We start from the raw sequence: 13,358 nt of genomic DNA, 5'->3' as shown, positions 1-13,358 counted from the left end.
AGATGGAAGAAGGCCAAGTGGCCGAAGCCACACTTCATTCAATAAAACATGGAGCAGAGTGTGTGACATCTTTATTATTTTCTTTGAGCACCACAAGAAAAAGGCTCATAGCTCAGTATTCCCGACACCCCACATTCTCTCACATTCACCCAACCCCCATCCCTCCCGAAATCACAACGCTGCACCCCCACCCCCTCTATGCCATATGCAGTGGTCCAACATTAGATATCCGCCATCTGCTTTCCCATTCCCATTGGATATCACATGACCCACAACAACGGGTGAGTGTAAGTGAGTTCTAACTCGCACCCACCTATCCTCATTCGCCCACCCTCTCCCAGTCCCTGTCCTTAAAAAAAACAACACCCCTCCCTTCCAGAGCCAGTGAGCCCAACATTCTCCAAACCCCTCCAAAATCACAGCACCTCTCCCTCTTTGTGACAGTGTCCCAACATGTAATAATGATACTTTCGTTTTATATAGCGCCTTTCAAAACACCCAAGGATGCTTCACAGAGTGTTGTGTTGGAAAGTGTGAGTGTGTGTGCGCGTCAGTGTGTGAGCATGTGTGTGAATGCATGTAAGTGAAAGTGCTTATGGAACTAGCAGCCATAAGCCTCCAGGAAGAGGTGTGTCTTAAGGTGTTGCTTAAACATGGCCAGTGAAGGGCATTCTGGAGACATGTGACATGTGCATGTGACGGTATACCCATAATATAACACCGCACTAATGACAATAGTTGAGTCTTTCTGACAGTACTCAGCCCCACCTAACCCACCCACCCCTCCTAAAACCGCCATATCCCTCCCATAGCCCCTGCTTTGACCCGTGGCAAAACATTGGATATTCTGGATCTGCACTCCCATACCCATCATCATATATCATGTCGATAACAGAATCCTCATGACAGTGCTAATTCCCATTCACCCTTACTGTACAAACACAGCATGTCATCCTTACCCGAAACCGGAGCCAGCTAATATCGCACTGTGGTGCAACATCCTGGATGACTCCCACCTTTATTACCTAAGCCATAACAATGTATGACTCTTCTTCCCGGGGCTGGACTGGCCATCTGGCATAGAGGGCATTTTCCCGGTGGGCCCTGCACCCTTGTGGGCCCCTATTTTCAGAAATGATTTTTGATGTTGTATTACATTTCTGAAAATAGGGGCCCACGAGGGTGCGGGGCCCACCGGTGAGTTAGTTCTGTGCCGCTAATTATGAGGGAGCCCTTTAAGCCAAAAGTGCCCGGGTCCCATTTCTCCCCCAGACCAGCCCTGCTTCTTCCAGACAGTACTAGCCACCCACCTACCCATCTCCTGAAAGCTCGCCACCACACCCTGCCTTAGACAGTGGCCTTTATTTTGACAGTGCAGCACAAACCCCCACCCACACACCGTATTCCATCCAGCCACCCTTAAAAGCACAACATACACACCCTGCCAGAACCCAGAGCCAACGATCATTATCACACACACACACAGTGGTCGTGCTCATCTTTGTTACCTACGTAAGCCATGATGACAATGGCTGAGTCTTCCTGACAGTGTTCACCCTCCCCCTCCCCTCATCCTCACCGCTCTCCCCTTAAGAACAACACAACAGGCAGCCCTCCCTGACAGAAGAGAAGAGAGGAGAAGCCCAGAGCCACCGCCCTCTCTGATATCATCACTCATTAAACTCCCACCCAGATCCCTTTCAATTCCTCCTTCCAGGTCCACAGCTGTCCGCTGTCAGACTCAGCCCACCTCCCCAAGCCAACGGAGAGAGAGAGGGAGAGAGAGAGAGAGAGAGAGAGAGAGAGAGAGAGAGAGAGAGAGAGAGAGAGAGAGAGAGAGAGAGGAAGGGTGGTGTAGGGAGTGTGTGTATTGTGTGTGTGTGTATTGTGTGTGTGTGTGTGTGTGTGTGTGTGTGTGTGTGTGTGTGTGTGTGTGTGTGTGTGTGTGTGTGTGTGTGTGTGTGAGAGAGAGAGAGAGAGAGAGAGAGAGAGAGAGAGAGAGAGAGAGAGAGAGAGAGAGAGAGAGAGAGAGAGAGAGAGAGAGAGAGAGAGAGAGAGAGAGAGAGACGTGAACCATGTAGGAGACGAAGGTGTGGAAAATGGTTTGAGGAGACTGAGGTGAAGAATGAGAGAACCGAGAGAAGATGGAGTGGCGAAGGCAGACAGAGTGGAAAGAAAGAGGGTGGGGGGATGAGGTGAGGAGGGAGAGATAGGGTATCCTTTGGCAGCAATGATTACATCATTCATGCTAATAAAGGTTCATTTGATTTGATTTGATGATTTGATTTGAGAGAGAGGGAGAGGGAGAGACAGAGAGAGAGAGAGAGAGAGAGAGAGAGAGAGAGAGAGAGAGAGAGAGAGAGAGAGAGAGAGAGAGAGAGAGAGGTGGGAGAGATGGAGTTGGGGATGAGGGAGTCGAGGTGAGGAGAGAGGGGTCACAGTCCACAGCACCAGCTTCAGGCTTCAGGCTTCAGGCTTCAGGGAGTGTGGCTCCGCTCCCTACACATTAGTCTTCACAAACCCTCAGGAGAAAACACAACAGATCATCCGTGTGTGTGTGTGTGTGTGTGTGTGTGTGTGTGTGTGTGTGTGTGTGTGTGTGTGTGTGTGTGTGTGTGTGTGTGTGTGTGTGTGTGTGTGTGTGTGTGTGTATGTGTGTGTGTGTGTGTGTGTGTGTGTCAGGGCTTAACACTAACATTACTAACATCAGATTTTACCAGCATTTGGCTAGTTTGCAGGTGCCAGTGTCAAGCCCTGGTGTGTGTGTGATACGCATACGCATGTGCCAGTCTGGGTTAGGAGTAGGATCTGTCTTTTCCAATATATTTTGTCTGTCCTTTTGGCCCATATTAAAGCAGATGTTGTAAAGTGTGTTTCGGCGTCATCACATTAGCGGTTTGACCTAGTGGGGAATGTCACTAAGGTGCGAAGGGAAACGGGGAAGGCAGGCTTCAGATCTTCAAGAGAGGTCTGATGTCCACCTCCCTTTTCCTTTTCCTGCCCATTCATATAAGCCTACATTCACACACGCAGGCATACATAGGGTCAGTTCTGGTAAATTGGGCCACTTTTTTGCATATAAGTTAATGGGGAAAAGTGGCCCAATTTACCGTAATTCACCCTACATACTGTAAATGCACACTGTACATAGTACATACACTGTAAATGTGTGTGCCCGCACAGACACACACACACGTGCGCGTGCACACCGCACCACGCACCGCACCACACACACACACACACACACACACACACACACACACACACACACACACACACACACACACACACACACACACACACACACACACAGACACACATGCACAAAAATGAATGAAATACGCTTTTAATACATGTTTGTGCACAACAGTGGCAGAACAATTGCACACAGGGCTCCAGGGCAAGACACTTATAGGGCCCCCTATACAGCTTGCCAAGCTCACAATAGGGCCCCCACCACCAATACGGGAGGGTCCTGGGCCCAGGGGAAAGTGCCCTGCTCGCCCTCCCTATAGCGCTGCCCCTGGTGCACATGACTGCTACACATTTCCCTCTCCACAATACCCATTTTTAAAGTCTTTCCTCTTTCCTATCTACAACAAACATATACTGTTTGTTGGCACACACACACACACACACCACATTCTCCTGCTCTCAAACTCACTCACAGACACACACACAGACGCAGACGCAGACACACACACACACACACAAACACACACACACACACATGCACGCACACACGCGCACGCACACACATACATTTAGTATCTGTTGTCCTCTCTATGAGCCAAGCTAGCAGACATACACTCAAGGACCTGCCTGAGCAGCAGAATGAAACATAAAATATATCTATAAAGCATGGATCAACAAAATTCAATCACACAAAAACTCACACATAGACACCTATCCACTTCTCCTGGGCCTGTCTGTAAGGCAAGCAAGCAAGCAAGCTAGCCAACACACAAACGCACGCACGCACGCATGCACGCACGCACGCACGCACGCACGCATGCACGCACAACACTTTACTAATTTATAACCTGAGCATGGATCAACACATTTGCACACACAAACTCATTTCCCCTTGGTCTGTCTGTGAGGCGCGCAGGCGAGCAGGCAAAGTGAGCAAGCAAGCAAGCGAGCAGACTTTACACTCCAGGACCTGAGCTGAGGACCTCAGCAGAATGAAACATTGTTTTCCACTCATCCTTCAGGAGAGCAGCTGCTGGTAATTTGAGCGTCTGTTATTTTTTCATACAGAGGGGACCCAGAATTCCTCCCAGCAGCAAGCAAGCAAGCAAGCAAGCAGCCAGTCTTAACCTAACCCCCCTCTCCCTCCTCTCCTCTTTTCTCTTCCCCTCTCCTGTTTTCTCCTCTCCTCTCCTCTCCTCTCCTCTCCTCTCCTCTCCGAGCATAGAGCATAAAGCAACAGCAGTGTATCAGTGTGTGTGTGTGTGTGTGTGTGTGTGTGTGTGTGTGTGTGTGTGTGTGTGTGTGTGTGTGTGTGTGTGTGTGTGTGTGTGTGTGTGTGCGTGCGTGTGCATGTGTGTGCGTGCATATGCATGTGTTTGTGTATGTGCATGTGTGCTAATGTGTGTACAAACAGACAGTCTCCCCTCCCAAATATGTATCAGGAGAGAGCCCAAATAACCAGTGTGTGTGTGTGTGTGTGTGTGTGTGTGTGTGTGTGTGCATTTGTGCGAGTGTGTGTGTGTGTGTGTGTGTGTGTGTGTGTGTGCGTGCGTGCATACGCATGTGTTTGTGTATGTGCATGTGTGCCTGCGTGTGTGCGTGTGTGCGTGCGCGCATGTGTCTGTGCATAGGTCAGCACCAGCAACGTATCAGGCGAGCAGGGTATCCTTGGATTAGCCAGGGGTCCTTTGTCAAATTGCATTACAGTGCAACCCCCCCCCCCCCCCCCCCCCCCCCCCCCCCCCCCCCCCCCCCCCCCCCCCCCCCCCCACCCCCCCCCCCCCCCCCCCCCCCCCCCCCTCCCCCCCCCCTCCCCCCCCCCCCCCCCCCCCCCCCCCCCCCCCCCCCCCTCTGTCTCACTCACTCACTGACTAAAGCCAGACAACATTTGTCTTCCCCTGCATCCTGGGAATATAGCATGCGCAGAAAAATAATATTAATAATAATAGCAATAACAATACATAATAAATCACCGCACCAAGATATAACAATGAGACGTTGTGGCTCCAGCTGGCTATTCATTTTAGTTCATAAATAATGTTTTATGTGCTGAAACACATACTTGAACCCTATGGTTGAAACCAGGCCATTCACAGTGTGAATGCAGACACTTGTACAAACTGAAAGCGAAGCAGCTTTTAAACTGAAGTAGTTTGTGCTTTGGTAACACAAGCTACTGGTTTGAAAATAAGGTTAGTTAGTGAGTGTGTCATTCATTTGATGGGCGAAAGCGGTCGTCGATATGACCTATCCATCTAGCTGAGCAAAGGGGGTTAGCATTAGGGCTATGTTAACAGACAACTATAGCTCATCTCGACGAGGCAACATATTACAACAGAACAAAGGAATCACCCAAATTAATTCAGTCTTTCTCCATTTCGCCAGTCAGGCAGTTCAACTGTGGCAGGCAGTGCAGTGTTTGACTAGCATCTGTCTGCACTGGCGGGTTTGGGGGTTTCTTTCTGGGATCTGGTGCTGTTTATCTGGGGTCGGTTCTGCTCTGCTCTTGTGTGCGAGCATGTGGTTCCATTTTCCACCTGAGCCTAAGGCTGCGGGTAGAGGCAGGGCAGCTCTCTCAAGTCTCCTTCAATACACACAAACACACGGAAACAGACATGCGGACACAGGCACACACACACACACACACACACACACGCACACACGCACACACAGATGGACCGTGCGCGCGCACACACACACACACAGACGCACACGCACGCACACGCACACACAGCCAAAACATATCTCAGTGTGTTTCTTCACGGACATTGTTTGTCCCACCCCATGCGCCTCCATTGACCAATCATCTTTTGGCCTTCCACTTGCTTCCAATTTCTTGCTCCGGCCTTGTCCCGCCTTCCAAGTCTGTCTGAGCCAATGGCCTACTGCGTCTCCCAGGGTTCCATGGCGGCTAGGTGGATCCGACAGACAGCCATAACCTTCAGTGTTTGCCATCCCTTGTATTTCTGTTTTAGTGTTCGGCGTAAACCTGTCAGAAGGGGCAGCCATATTGACGTGACTGACATCTCTAGCTATGTGTCTTCAGTTTACAAAGAGCTCCGGTCAGTCTTGGCCTTGGTAAGGGAAAAGACAGACAAAAATGAGCCCATCCTTTCAAAGAATCTGGCTTGGAATATCAAAACACTACAATCAACAATTGAATGTGAGTGACAAAGAATGGCAAAGTCTAGTTTGAAAGGGACAAAATACAACTGATCATACTCAAAAACAGTTTGCATAGCAATGTACTGAATAGGGGGGGACAGAAAGAGCACGAAACTAGGTGAATTAAGGTTTTAGGCAGAGTATATAAAGCCTCAAAGTCCTTAATGCTCCATCAGCAAGGAAAACCTGGGAAGGAAATTGCGGAAAATCATTCCAGAAAAAAAAAGTATGAAAATTGATGTAACATTTTTCAACATGACAAGTGCTTTACGACTACAGTGTGCTTCACTTGCCATGAAACCGTCCACTGAATACACTAAATCAAGTGTTTTTCTTTCTTTCTTTTATATTTTTTATTCTTGTATTGCCATGCTACAGAAACCCAAGACACTGGCACAGTGGTAAATGGTGGCAATTTCTCCCAAAAGCTCCACATTTGTTGAACGTTTCAAGGCTTTTAAACACGGCCGGCACGGAGTTCTCTGCACCACATGCCCACGTCTACACCACAGATTTATTTGCACCTTGAGTGAGGCGAGGTTCGGGGTACACCGTAGTTCAGGGCCATTTCACGGTACTTGGGGGCCCCAGGCAAAGGGGACATGAGGCCCTTTCCTGTACCTCCCCTCTTCAAACAGGGATTTTTAGGAGTGTCAGTGCATTTTTGGCTTTAGGGAAATTGTGGCCATTCATGCTATTTGAATACATTATACCAGCAGGGTTTCCCCCCGCACTTTATTGCTAAGGCAGCCACCTTGACTAGAAACACCTACCACCTTGACTAGGCCCCTGAAAAGATAAAGATAATGTTGTTAATGTAATTTCTAAAGGTACTTAGCAAAAAAAACCCACTTTTAACGCCCCACCACCTTGACTAATAAAAATTTTGGGGTGATACCAGTCAGTGAGCTGGAGGCCCTTGGTGATTGCCTAGTTTGCTTGCCTAGTTGTAACAGGTCTGGCTGAGGTTCAGGGTATAGCCTATACTCTAATGCAGGAAAAGGGGGTTCTCTGAAATGCTGTGCTTGTGGAAGTAGAGTCTACTCTCTCTCTTTCTCTCTCTCTCTCTCTCTCTCTCTCTCTCTCTCTCTCTCTCTCTCTCTCTCTCTCTCTCTCTCTCTCTCTCTCTCTCTCTCTCTCGCCATATGTAAAGAGGTTTTAGACTTCCTCTCCTCTCCTCTTTTCTCCTTCTCCTTCCCTCCCCCTCTCTCCTCTCTTCTGCTCTCCTCTTTCCTCTCCTTTCCTACTGAAGGGTTTGGCCAGTGGAGAACAGGAATCAGATGTCCTTGTATTCCTTAAGCAGGGAGTAGGGAAGCCGTGTGTGTGTGTGTGTGTGTGTGTGTGTGTGTGTGTGTGTGTGTGTGTGTGTGTGTGTGTGTGTGTGTGTGTGTGTGTGTGTGTGTGTGTGTGTGTGTGTGTGTGTGTGCGTGTGTGTGTGCATTTGTGTGATGAGTTGGGGGTGGGGTGAGAAACAACCGACATGAAAGAAAGACAAGACAGCCGTGTGTGTGTGTGTGTGTGTGTGTGTGTGTGTGTGTGTGTGTGTGTGTGTGTGTGTGTGTGTGTGTGCATGTGTGTGTGGGTGTGTGTGTGTGCATGTATCTACTGTGTGTGTGTGTGTGTGTGTATTGTTGTGTATTGTGAGTGGTGAGAGAAGCATGGCAACTTGAAAGGGTTTTGACAGGACACGGTCTGGGGCATTATAAAGTGTGTGTGTGTGTGTGTGTATGTGTGTGTGTGTGTGTGTGTGTGTGTGTGTGTGTGTGTGTGTGTGTGTGTGTGTGTGTGTGTGTGTGTGTGTGTGTGTGCGCGCGTGCGTGCGTGCGTGCATGTGCGTATTGTGAGTGGTGAGAGATGCATGGACACTTAAAAGAGCTTTGACAGAACGCGGTTTGGGGCATTATACAGTGTGTGTGTGATTGTGTGTGTGTGTGTGTGTGTGTGTGTGTGTGTGTGTGTGTGTGTGTGTGTGTGTGTGTGTGTGTGTGTGTGTGTGTGTGTGTGTGTGTGTCTGGGGCGTTATACAGTATACTCGAGGCAAGCTGGGTTCCCCTGACACCTTTTGTTCACAATGACCGCAGGAAGAGAGCTGCCACGCAGGGAAAAGTGGGAGGATATCCGAACACACCTCATACGATCATATACACACACACATACTGACAGGCACACACACACACACACACACACATACACACACATACACACACACACACGCCCCACACTCCCACTTCCACTCGCATCACACACACGCATTTCCCCTGACCACCCTGCCCTGCCTGCACGCTCACATCATATCCCACCATGCAGGCTCTTGAACAGACATACACTTTCACACACAGACTTCCCAGCATTATCAGGTGACTCACACACAAACACATGCACACACACACACACAGGCACACACTTTTTTGTCTCTTGAGCTGATACACATTTTCTTACACACACACACGCGCGCGCATGCACACACACACGTCACACACACACACGTCACACACACACACACACACCAGCATTATCAAGTGCTCTCTCTCTCTCTCACACACACACACGCGCCTCTAACCTCACACCTTTCAGTCAGTAATTTTTCCAAGATAAACTAAGCACGCACCCACACACACAAGCCCACACACAGACGCAGACACACACACAGAGGCTGCCACACACACACACACACACACACTAGGGTTGTGCCGATAGACGATGTCATCGTCCATCGGCGATGGACAGCTGGCATCACGATGGACAGCCAACATCGTGATGCCAAGGAATTTGTATTTTTGAAGCCGCTGCTATTGTCATCATTACGGTGCTTGGCATTGCAATAAACTGAAACATTACCGTAAAATCCTTAGTAGCAGCGGACTGCGCAGGTAGCAGGACTGAACGGACCGAGGTTGTCAACACAAGCCTCAAGCAGAGTGAATTTTATAGCTACGAAAAAAACCGCAATGGAATAAAAAAAAACTTGTGAACTAAGCCCTACTATTGTTTGCTGCATATGAGTTCAAGTAAGTGTCTGATTGCCTACATTTATTTATGTGACCCAAGTTTCTACAACGGAGAGTCATGAGGCATTGGTTCTCCCTCCGGAGTAGCCTAAGTGAAAGCAACAAATCGTTCAGCAATTGCGACAGTTTACCATGTCATGTTTAACGGAAATGTTTAATCTCTCCGCGATGGAGATGTCTTTTGAAGTAGCCACACAAGATTGTAGGCTAGAACTACACTTCTGATTAGCCCACCGCCAAGAGGGAGCGCAAGCGATTCCATGTCTGCCCGCGTCTTTGTGGCTTCACCGCAATTGTTTCCATTGATGAATTAAAAAGTCTCGCCGTGTGCTTAAGAAACATTCGCGTCGGGTAATTTGCTAACTCGGGCTAAAATCCATTGCAAAACCTCGAGAAGGCACGCGTGGGTTCTCATCTCTTCCATTTGACAAACGTTCTGGGCTTCCCTGCATGGCTAAAGTTATGTACCGGTATGCAAAAAAACGCCGTGACACAGCTGGTCTTGAAATAGAACTACGCCGTTAAATAACACACTCTAGTAGCAGCCTGCAGTAGGCTGCATCGCGAAATTTACTGAAAATAAGTTTCCACGCGGTGGAGTTTGGAAGAGCGGGCTTGAAGCAGCTGATGGTGACACGAGAGACAGGAAGGGCGATGGGGAGGGGTAGGTCTGGGAGAGTCGCTCTCACAGACAGCAGAGGAGCGACCATCTCTGTTGCAGACAGTAGCGCAGCTGGAGGAGGTTTAAACTTTTTTTGGTAAGAATTTAAAAACTGTTAATATATTTGACTTAGGCCTACTCTTAAAGCAAATAAAAACAAAATTGCTTAGCGAAAGCCAAAAAAAACGAAACATGTGATAATTGAAAAAAAAAAGTAATAAAAAATAATACTACCCAACCCCCCCTGCCCCCCCCCCCCGCCAACGACGACGACGATGTCATCGTCCATCGCATCGTCTCACTGTAAACATCGTCAGCTGCCAATTAGGGGGACATCGCCCAAGCCTAACACACACACACACACACACACACACACACACACACACACACACACACACACACACACACACACACACACACACACACACACACACACACACAGACCGCCACATGCTATTTCACTCAAGCTTCCCATCAGCGCTTCCCCTTCCACAGAAAATTAAATCTTTCCAAGATCTCATCCTCCTCCTAACAATCGTGGAATCATAACAAATAAAAAAAATTCCAGCCCTTTAACCTGGCTGTATATCTCATGAGACAGAAAGGCTGAGACTGGGAGGAAAATCCTTCAAAAAATGTTTGTAGGTTACATATTTAATATCATATAAATGAGGTCAATGGGGGGTTGCATTGAAGCTCGGTCCATAGGGCCCAGAATTTGGTGCTATGCCCCTGATCCACTCACCACCCCAAAGTTAATCCAACACTTAGGGAGTAGAACCAATGACACTCCATAGAATCGTTTTTAAGGATGTGTGCACTATTTGAGACATTTTGTCCCTATTCTGAGTTGTGTGCAAGGCAATAGAGTTGGTTTTAAGGACACAATCGGACATAATAGACATTCCATAGCAGGTTGAGACAAAATCTGAATTAACCAAATAATTCCAGACAGCACCAAACATTAAAATATCGGTGAGGACAACTCTATTGTATAGCAGGCAACTCAGAATGGGGGCTACATGGGCTAATAGTGGACATATCCTAACTCAGTGGTTCTTAACCTGGGGTGTGGGTACCCCCTAGGGGTGCGCACGAGATTTCAGGGGGTGCATAGAATTTTGTTTGTGTTCAGGTTGTGACCAAAATTCTGCTTGCAAACATTATAATTAGGCCAAATCAAACCATGATTTGGTCCCCATGTAAAGTAATTTAACTATTGATTAATGTCTCCAGCAAGAATCATTGCAATTAATCACTAAAATCATTTTCTAGGGCGTACACGTGTAGAAGTTTGGGCTGGGGGTGCACAGCTTGTCTTGGGCACAGGTAAGGGGGTGCTTTAGGAAAAAAAGGTTAAGAACCACTGTCCTAACTCTTTGAACAGTTTTACAGAGGTAAGAAGAGAGTTGTGTTTTTGTTTTGAGAGTTGAATTGAATACTCTTCTATTGAGTTGCAAGTGCTGAACTAATAATGCAAAATTGGCTTTGCACACACAGGCATGGATGAGAAAAAAAATCAGCATGAAGAAACGTGAGGACAATCAACTAACCGACTGACCTACTAGATGTGTGTGAACTCCCTTCCCCATGTCGGTGATTCCCCCTCTTCATAATTTATTGTCCATTGTCCAACAATGGAATAAAACATTAAAAAACAGAAAGTGGGCCAGAGTCATAATCAAAGAGAGAGAGAGAGAGAGAGAGAGAGAGAGAGAGAATGAGTGTCTCTGTCTCTTATTTTATTGTGCCTGGATTCCTATTGGTCTGTTTTTTTCCTAGTTGTGTTTTGTTTGCTGTGAATATCTAAGCAATAAGAAATGTTAAACTATAACCTATATTATTATTCCAAGACAGACAGACAGAAAAATAGACAGACAGACAGACAGACAGAGATAGATGGTTGCCATGTCAACGCCGTAGACACAAACTCCAGACTAAACACTTGGGAGATAAAGTCGTCACATTGGGAATATACGAGGTCCTTTACAATGTCACGGCGCAATAATGATATAAGAAATGGCTGACACTTAAAACACAAAGCAGAAAAAAAACACGGCCATAGACTTAACTAAAAAAAATGGATGGAAAGAAACAATTTTGGTCGGGCCCGGGACAAAGTTATCTGAAAGCCCCCCCACTCACTTCATACAATGTAATGGGGACCCAGTTATTTGGGTCATATCTCTCCCTCAGCCTCGGAAAACTAACCCCTTTGCCCCTACCCCCCTGTCAGCTTCCCTCGCTAGCTGGCTGGCTGGCTGGCTGGCTGGCTGTCTGAGCAAAGCCGAGGGGCGATAAGGATCTTCCCCCAAGCCAAGGCATTCAGGAAGGGGATGCAGACGGGGAGAGCCAGAGGCAGAGAGGTCCGCTTCGCTTGGGACTGGAGCGGGGAGAGAGAGAGAGACGTTTCTGGGTCACGGACGGCGCGGTCTGGGTGGGTGGGGGTAGGCGGGGGGTCCCTTCCTTTCGGCTGGCCTTGGGTTCAGCCCGGTTCGAGAGCTCAGAGAGCGTGAGGGGTCCCTGTCACAGGGGTACGCTGGTCAGCTGCTGCTGCTGCTGCTGTCCCCCTTACATGATGGATGACAAGAGGGCACCAGTTTAGCTGGACGGGAAGCCAGAGTCAAGGAAGCCCAGTCCAGTCGGAGGGAATGTTTATCTACCAAAGATGTGGTGGCACTACTGGCGGTGGCGGTGGGGATGGGGGTTGTTGTGGTGACCATGCCACAACCACTTGGCCAACACACACACACACGCACACACACACACAAACAGTCGCTCTCTCTCTCACACACACATACCACACAAACACACACACAAAGACAGACAGACAGACAGACTGACACACACGCATAAACACACACACACACATGCACACAGACACACACGCACAAGGCATGCACTTTCCCCCTTATTCTCCATACACACACAGGCACTCAGACACTCAAACATACACACTAACAGCCATCCACCCCCACAGTCAGACCCAGACAGACAGACAGACAGACAGACAGACAGACAGACCGACATACACACAGACACACACACACTTGTGGCTTGGTAGCTGATGTCAGCACGAGGAGACTGATGACTGACAGCCAGACGGAGCGGACAGCCGGGGCCGTTTCTAAGTCTGTATTCAGACGGAGTTCAGGGGTCATCGGAGCAGAGCTTTGATAAAGATCAGGCTGGCAGTCACTCACACACTCACTCTTAGTCATGCGTCACCCCTAACACAAGCAGACATCAACACACACACATACACACACACACACACACACACACACACACACACACACACACACACACACACACACACACACACACAC

Source organism: Engraulis encrasicolus, chromosome 9, assembly GCF_034702125.1.
Source record: "Engraulis encrasicolus isolate BLACKSEA-1 chromosome 9, IST_EnEncr_1.0, whole genome shotgun sequence".
NCBI classification, from domain to species: Eukaryota; Metazoa; Chordata; class Actinopteri; order Clupeiformes; family Engraulidae; genus Engraulis; species Engraulis encrasicolus.
This window is presented reverse-complemented; position numbering follows the sequence as displayed.